The sequence below is a fragment of the Sander lucioperca genome, chromosome 1 (genome assembly GCF_008315115.2).
Source record: "Sander lucioperca isolate FBNREF2018 chromosome 1, SLUC_FBN_1.2, whole genome shotgun sequence".
In the NCBI taxonomy this organism is placed as follows: domain Eukaryota; kingdom Metazoa; phylum Chordata; class Actinopteri; order Perciformes; family Percidae; genus Sander; species Sander lucioperca.
Window position 1 is genome coordinate 15,124,168 of NC_050173.1, and position 10,025 is coordinate 15,134,192.

At 29.5% G+C, this 10,025-nt stretch overlaps 2 non-coding genes across 2 annotated transcripts; both read right to left on the reverse strand.

Annotated features, from left to right (window-relative positions):
* Positions 1-3,716: 3,716 nt before the first annotated feature.
* On the reverse strand, positions 3,717-3,798 carry trnas-gcu. Its single transcript has one exon. It is a non-coding gene; the product is annotated as a tRNA-Ser (tRNA).
* Positions 3,799-6,517: 2,719 nt separating this feature from the next.
* On the reverse strand, positions 6,518-6,599 carry trnas-gcu. Its single transcript has one exon. It is a non-coding gene; the product is annotated as a tRNA-Ser (tRNA).
* Between the last annotated feature and the right edge of the window lie 3,426 nt (positions 6,600-10,025).

The following is a 10,025-nucleotide window of genomic DNA, read 5'->3' on the forward strand; positions in this document are numbered from 1 at the left end:
TACGACTTTTTTCGACATACTATACTATAGCTTTTTTATCACTTTTTTAGACATACTATACTATGGCTTTTTTATCAATTTTTTCGACATACTATACTATGGCTTTTTTTAATCTCTTTTTTCGACATACTATACTATGGCTTTTTTATCACTTTTTTCGACATACTATAGTATGGCTTTTTTATCACTTTTTTCAACATACAATACTATGGCTTTTTTATCAATTTTTTCGACATACTATACTATGACTTTTTTCGACATACTATACTATGGCTTTTTTATTACTTTTTTTGACATACTATTCTATGACTTTTTTCGACATACTATACTATGACCTTTTCGACATACTATACTATTGCGTTTTTATAAATTTTTTCGACACACTATGGCTTTTTTCGACATACTATACTATGCCGTTTTCGTCACTTTTTTCGACATACTATACTATGGCGTTTTTATCACTTTTTTCGACATACTATACTATGACTTTTTTAGACATAATTATTTGAAAGAATCACGTTGTTATGTTGAGACGTAGCTGTAGCAGAACAATTCACTATGGTTCGACGAGGACGGGATTCAAACCCACACATGCAGAGCACAACGAATTAGCAGTCCATCACCTTAACCACTAGACCACTTCATCTGCCTGTTCCTTGCTACACAATATACTATGACTTTTTTCACTTTTTTTCAACATACTATACTATGGCTTTTTTATCAATTTTTTCGACATACTATACTATGGCTTTTTTTATCACTTTTTTCGACATACTATACTATGGCTTTTTTAACACTTTTTTCGACATACTATACTATGGCTTTTTTATCATATTTTTCGACATACTATACTATGACTTTTTTCGACATACTATACTATGGCTTTTTTATCAATTTTTTCGACATACTATACTATGGCTTTTTTTATCACTTTTTTCGACATACTATACTATGGCTTTTTTTTGACATACTATACTATGGCTTTTTTAATCACTTTTTTCCACATACTATACTATGACTTTTTTCGACATACTATGCTATGCCGTTTTTATCACTTTTTTCCACATACTATACTATGGCGTTTTTATCACTTTTTTCCACATACTGTAATATGGATTTTTTTATCACTTTTTTCGACATAGTATACTACGACGTTTTTCGACATACTATACTATGGATTTTTTACCACTTTTTTCGACATACTATACTATGGCTTTTTTCGACATACTATACTATGGCTTTTTTATCACTTTTTTCGACATACTATAGTATGGCTTTTTTATCACTTTTTTCAACATACTATACTATGGCTTTTTTCGACATACTATACTATGCCGTTTTCGTCACTTTTTTCGACATACTATAATATGGCTTTTTTATCACTTTTTTCAACATACTATACTATGGCTTTTTTTATCACTTTTTTCGACATACTATACTATGGCTTTTTTATCACTTTTTTCGACATACTATACTATGACTTTTTTCGACATACTATACTATAGCTTTTTTATCACTTTTTTCGACATAGTATACTATGACGTTTTTATCAATTTTTTCGACATACTATACTATGGCTTTTTTATCACTTATTTCGACATACGGCTTTTTTATCACTTTTTTCGACATACTATACTATGGCGTTTTTATCACTTTTTTCGACATACTATACTATGGAGTTTTTATCACTTTTTTCCACATACTATACTATGGCTTTTTTATCATATTTTTCGACTTACTATACTATGACTTTTTTCGACATACTATACTATGGCTTTTCTTATCAATTTTTTCGACATACTATACTATGGCTTCTTGTATCACTTTTTTCGACATACTATACTATGGCGTTTTTATCACTTTTTTCCACATACTATACTATGGCTTTTTTATCACTTTTTTGGACATAGTATACTATGACGTTTTTATCAATTTTTTCGACATACTATACTATGGCTTTTTTATCACTTTTTTCGACATACTATACCATGGCTTTTTTATCACTTTTTTCGACATACTATACTATGGCTTTTTTTTGACATACTATACTATGGCTTTTTTAATCACTTTTTTCCACATACTATACTTTGACTTTTTTATCACTTTTTTCCACATACTATACTACGACTTTTTTCGACATACTATACTATAGCTTTTTTATCACTTTTTTAGACATACTATACTATGGCTTTTTTATCAATTTTTTCGACATACTATACTATGGCTTTTTTTAATCTCTTTTTTCGACATACTATACTATGGCTTTTTTATCACTTTTTTCGACATACTATAGTATGGCTTTTTTATCACTTTTTTCAACATACAATACTATGGCTTTTTTATCAATTTTTTCGACATACTATACTATGACTTTTTTCGACATACTATACTATGGCTTTTTTATTACTTTTTTTGACATACTATTCTATGACTTTTTTCGACATACTATACTATGACCTTTTCGACATACTATACTATTGCGTTTTTATAAATTTTTTCGACATACTATGGCTTTTTTCGACATACTATACTATGCCGTTTTCGTCACTTTTTTCGACATACTATACTATGGCGTTTTTATCACTTTTTTCGACATACTATACTATGACTTTTTTAGACATAATTATTTGAAAGAATCACGTTGTTATGTTGAGACGTAGCTGTAGCAGAACAATTCACTATGGTTCGACGAGGACGGGATTCAAACCCACACATGCAGAGCACAACGAATTAGCAGTCCATCACCTTAACCACTAGACCACTTCATCTGCCTGTTCCTTGCTACACAATATACTATGACTTTTTTCACTTTTTTTCAACATACTATACTATGGCTTTTTTATCAATTTTTTCGACATACTATACTATGGCTTTTTTTATCACTTTTTTCGACATACTATACTATGGCTTTTTTAACACTTTTTTCGACATACTATACTATGGCTTTTTTATCATATTTTTCGACATACTATACTATGACTTTTTTCGACATACTATACTATGGCTTTTTTATCAATTTTTTCGACATACTATACTATGGCTTTTTTTATCACTTTTTTCGACATACTATACTATGGCTTTTTTTTGACATACTATACTATGGCTTTTTTAATCACTTTTTTCCACATACTATACTTTGACTTTTTTATCACTTTTTTCCACATACTATACTACGACTTTTTTCGACATACTATACTATAGCTTTTTTATCACTTTTTTAGACATACTATATGGCTTTTTTATCAATTTTTTCGACATACTATACTATGGCTTTTTTTAATCTCTTTTTTCGACATACTATACTATGGCTTTTTTATCACTTTTTTCGACATACTATAGTATGGCTTTTTTATCACTTTTTTCAACATACAATACTATGGCTTTTTTATAAATTTTTTCGACATACTATACTATGACTTTTTTCGACATACTATACTATGGATTTTTTATTACTTTTTTCCACATACTATACTATGACTTTTTACGACATACTATACTATGGCTTTCTGTATCACTTTTTTCGACATACTATACTATGACCTTTTTCGACATACTATACTATGGCGTTTTTATCACTTTTTCCGACATACTATACTATGGCTTTTTTATCACTTTTTTCGACATACAACACTATGCCTTTTTTAGACATAATTATTTGAAAGAATCGTGTTGTTATGTTGAGAGACGTAGCTGTAGCAGAATAATTCACTACGGTTCGACAAGGACGGGATTCGAACCCACACATGCAGAGCACAATGGATTAGCAGTCCATCACCTTAACCACTAGACCACCTTATCTGCCTGTTCCTTGCTACACAATATACTATGACTTTTTCACTTTTTTTCTAAATACTATGACTTTTTTCACTTTTTTCGACATACTATACTATGGCTTTTTTATCACTTTTTTCGACATACTATACTATGGCTTTTTTATCACTTTTTTCAACATACTACACTATGGCTTTTTTCTCACTTTTTTCTACATACTATACTATGACTTTTTTCAACATACTATACTATGGCTTTTTTATCACTTTTTTCGACATACTATACTATGGCGTTTTTATCAATTTTTTCGACATACTATACTATGGCGTTTTTATAAATTTTTTCGACATACTATACTATGGCTTTCTGAATCACTTTTTTCGACATACTATACTATGGCTTTTTTATCACTTTTTTCGACATACTACACTATGGCTTTTTTATCACTTTTTTCGACATACTACACTATGCCTTTTTTATCACTTTTTTCGACATAATTATTTGAAAGAATCGTGTTGCTATGTTGAGACGTAGCAGAACAATTCACTATGGTTCAACAAGGACGGGATTCAAACCCACACATGCAGAGCACAACGGATTAGCAGTCCATCACCTTAACCACTAGACCACCTCATCTACCTGTTCCTTGCTACACAATATACTATGACTTTTTTCACTTTTTTCGACATACTATACTATGGCTTTTTTATCATATTTTTCGACTTACTATACTATGACTTTTTTCGACATACTATACTATGGCTTTTTTCGACATACTGTACTATGGCTTTTTTATCACTTTTTTCCACATACTATACTATGGCTTTTTTATCACTTTTTTCGACATACTACACTATGGCTTTTTTAACACTTTTTTCCACATACTATACTATGACTTTTTTCGACATACTATACTATGGCTTTTTTTTCACTTTTTTCAACATACTATGGCTTTTTTCTCACTTTTTTCTACATACTATACTATGACTTTTTTATCACTTTTTTCGACATACTATACTATGACTTTTTTCGACATACTATACTATGACTTTTTTATCACTTTTTTCAACATACTATACTATGGCTTTTTTCTCACTTTTTTCTACATACTATACTATGGCGTTTTTATCACTTTTTTCGACATACTATACTATGGCGTTTTTATAAATTTTTTCGACATACTATACTATGGCGTTTTTATCAATTTTTTCGACATACTATACTATGGCTTTCTGCATCACTTTTTTCGACATACTATACTATGACTTTTTTCGACATACTATACTATGGCGTTTTTATCACTTTTTTCGACATAATTATTTGAAAGAATCGTGTTGCTATGTTGAGACGTAGCTGTAGCAGAACAATTCACTATGGTTCAACAAGGACGGGATTCAAACCCACACATGCAGAGCACAACAGATTAGCAGTCCATCACCTTAACCACTAGACTACCTCATCTGCCTGTTCCTTGCTACACAATATACTATGACTTTTTTCACTTTTTTCGACATACTATTATATTTTTCGACTTACTATACTATGACTTTTTTCGACATACTATACTATGGCTTTTTATCACTTTTTTCGACATACTATACTATGGCTTTTCTTATCAATTTTTTCGACATACTATACTATGGCTTTTTGTATCACTTTTTTCAACATACTATACTATGGCTTTTTATCACTTTTTCGACATACTATACTATGGCTTTTCTTATCAATTTTTTCGACATACTACACTGTGGCTTTTTTCTCACTTTTTTCGACATACTATACTATGACTTTTTCGACATACTATACTATGGCTTTTTTATCACTTTTTTCGACATACTATACTATGGCTTTTTTATCACTTTTTTCAACATACTATACTATGGCTTTTTTCTCACTTTTTTCTACATACTATACTATGACTTTTTTCAACATACTATACTATGACTTTTTTCGACATACTATACTATGGCGTTTTTATCACTTTTTTCGACATAATTATTTGAAAGAATCGTGTTGCTATGTTGAGACGTAGCTGTAGCAGAACAATTCACTATGGTTCAACAAGGACGGGATTCAAACCCACACATGCAGAGCACAACGGATTAGCAGTCCATCACCTTAACCACTAGACCACCTCATCTACCTGTTCCTTGCTACACAATATACTATGACTTTTTTCACTTTTTTCGACATACTATACTATGGCTTTTTTATCATATTTTTCGACTTACTATACTATGACTTTTTTCGACATACTATACTATGGCTTTTTTCGACATACTGTACTATGGCTTTTTTATCACTTTTTTCCACATACTATACTATGGCTTTTTTATCACTTTTTTCGACATACTACACTATGGCTTTTTTAACACTTTTTTCCACATACTATACTATGACTTTTTTAACACTTTTTTCCACATACTACACTATGGCTTTTTTAACACTTTTTTCCACATACTATACTATGGCTTTTTTAACACTTTTTTCCACATACTATACTATGACTTTTTTCGACATACTATACTATGGCTTTCTGTATCACTTTTTTCGACATACTATACTATGACCTTTTTCGACATACTATACTATGGCGTTTTTATCACTTTTTCCGACATACTATACTATGGCTTTTTTATCACTTTTTTCGACATACAACACTATGCCTTTTTTAGACATAATTATTTGAAAGAATCGTGTTGTTATGTTGAGAGACGTAGCTGTAGCAGAATAATTCACTACGGTTCAACAAGGACGGGATTCGAACCCACACATGCAGAGCACAATGGATTAGCAGTCCATCACCTTAACCACTAGACCACCTTATCTGCCTGTTCCTTGCTACACAATATACTATGACTTTTTTCACTTTTTTTCTAAATACTATGACTTTTTTCACTTTTTTCGACATACTATGACTTTTTTCGACATACTATACTATGGCTTTTTTATCACTTTTTTCGACATACTATACTATGGCTTTTTTATCACTTTTTTCAACATACTACACTATGGCTTTTTTCTCACTTTTTTCTACATACTATACTATGACTTTTTTCAACATACTATACTATGGCTTTTTTATCACTTTTTTCGACATACTATACTATGGCGTTTTTATCAATTTTTTCGACATACTATACTATGGCGTTTTTATAAATTTTTTCGACATACTATACTATGGCTTTCTGTATCACTTTTTTCGACATACTATACTATGGCTTTTTTATCACTTTTTTCGACATACTACACTATGCCTTTTTTATCACTTTTTTCGACATAATTATTTGAAAGAATCGTGTTGCTATGTTGAGACGTAGCTGTAGCAGAACAATTCACTATGGTTCAACAAGGACGGGATTCAAACCCACACATGCAGAGCACAACGGATTAGCAGTCCATCACCTTAACCACTAGACCACCTCATCTACCTGTTCCTTGCTACACAATATACTATGACTTTTTTCACTTTTTTCGACATACTACACTATGGCTTTTTTATCATATTTTTCGACTTACTATACTATGGCTTTTTTCGACATACTGTACTATGGCTTTTTTATCACTTTTTTCCACATACTATACTATGGCTTTTTTATCACTTTTTTCGACATAGTATACTATGACGTTTTGCGACATACTATACTATGGCTTTTTTACCACTTTTTTCAACATACTATACTATGACTTTTTTATGACTTTTTTCAACATACTATACTATGGCTTTTTTATCACTTTTTTCAATATACTATACTATGGCTTTTTTATCACTTTTTTCAACATACTATACTATGGCTTTTTTTATCACTTTTTTCTACATACTATACTATGACTTTTTTCAACATACTATACTATGGCTTTTTTATCACTTTTTTCGACATACTATACTATGGCGTTTTTATCAATTTTTTCGACATACTATACTATGGCGTTTTTATCAATTTTTTTGACATACTATACTATGGCTTTTTTATCACTTTTTTCAACACACTGTAATATGGCTTTTTTTATCACTTTTTTTCGACATACTATACTATGGCGTTTTCATCACTTTTTTCAACATACTATGTGATAAAATGTGATAAAAGTGATAAAAAAGCCATAGGGCTTTTTTATCACTTTTTTCGACATAGTATACTATGACGTTTTGCGACATACTATACTATGGCTTTTTTACCACTTTTTTCAACATACTATACTATGACTTTTTTATGACTTTTTTCAACATACTATACTATGGCTTTTTTATCACTTTTTTCGACATACTATACTATGGCGTTTTTATCACCTGTTTCGACATACTATACTATGACTTTTTCGACATACTATACTATGGCTTTTTTACCACTTTTTTTGACAGACTATACTATGACTTTTTTCGACATAGTATACTATGGACTTTTTCTCACTTTTTCGATGTACTATACTATGGCTTTTTTATCACTTTTTTCAACATACTATACTTTGACTTTTTTCAACATACTATACTATGACTTTTTCATGATTTTTTTCGACATACCATACTATGGCTTTTTTATCACTTTTTTCAACATACTATACCATGACTGTTTTCGGCATGCTATTCAATTACTTTTTTATGATTATTTTAATATACTATACTATGGCTTTTTTAATTTTATCGACATCATACTATGACGTTTTTGGACATGCTATATTATGACCTTTTAATGATTTTTTCGACATACTATACAGATTTTTTATTTAACTTTTTTCGACATACAGTACTATAATATGATTTTTCCACATGCTATTCACTTACTAGTACTTTTTCTGACTTTTTTTAACATCCTATACTACGACTTTTGTCAACATAATATACTATTACTTTTTCAACATACTATACTATGAGTTTTTGACTTTTTTCGACATTCTGTACTATGACTTTTTATGACATACTGTACAATGAGTTTAATGTACTATGAGTTTTTATGAATTTTATATGACACATTATACACTTACTTTTTTGGCATACTATTCTAATACTTTCTTATGACTCTATATGTCACACTATACTATGACTTTATTTCATACTATACTATGAATGTTTATGACACTATTCTTTGACTTTTTATGACATACTATATTATGAGTTTTAGGGCACACTATACTATGACTTTTTATGACATATAATACTATGACTTTTTATGTCATACTATACTATTAGTTTTTATGACACTATACTATGACTTTTTATGGCATATGACAATGACTTTTAAAGACCTGCTGAACTATGAGTTTTTGTGTCTTTTTTAGGACATACTGTACTATACTATATTATATTATGTTTTTATAACATATACTATACTATTACTTTTTTATGACTTTTTTCAACATACTATACTATGGCTTTTTTATCACTTTTTTCGACATACTATACTATGGCGTTTTTATCACCTGTTTCGACATACTATACTATGACTTTTTCGACATACTATACTATGGCTTTTTTACCACTTTTTTTGACAGACTATACTATGACTTTTTTCGACATAGTATACTATGGACTTTTTCTCACTTTTTCGATGTACTATACTATGGCTTTTTTATCACTTTTTTCAACATACTATACTTTGACTTTTTTCAACATACTATACTATGACTTTTTCATGATTTTTTTCGACATACCATACTATGGCTTTTTTATCACTTTTTTCAACATACTATACCATGACTGTTTTCGGCATGCTATTCAATTACTTTTTTATGATTATTTTAATATACTATACTATGGCTTTTTTAATTTTATCGACATCATACTATGACGTTTTTGGACATGCTATATTATGACCTTTTAATGATTTTTTCGACATACTATACAGATTTTTTATTTAACTTTTTTCGACATACAGTACTATAATATGATTTTTTCCACATGCTATTCACTTACTAGTACTTTTTCTGACTTTTTTTAACATCCTATACTACGACTTTTGTCAACATATATACTATTACTTTTTTCAACATACTATACTATGAGTTTTTGACTTTTTTCGACATTCTGTACTATGACTTTTTATGACATACTGTACAATGAGTTTAATGTACTATGAGTTTTTATGAATTTATATGACACATTATACACTTACTTTTTTGGCATACTATTCTAATACTTTCTTATGACTCTATATGTCACACTATACTATGACTTTATTTCATACTATACTATGAATGTTATGACACTATTCTTTGACTTTTTATGACATACTATATTATGAGTTTTAGGGCACACTATA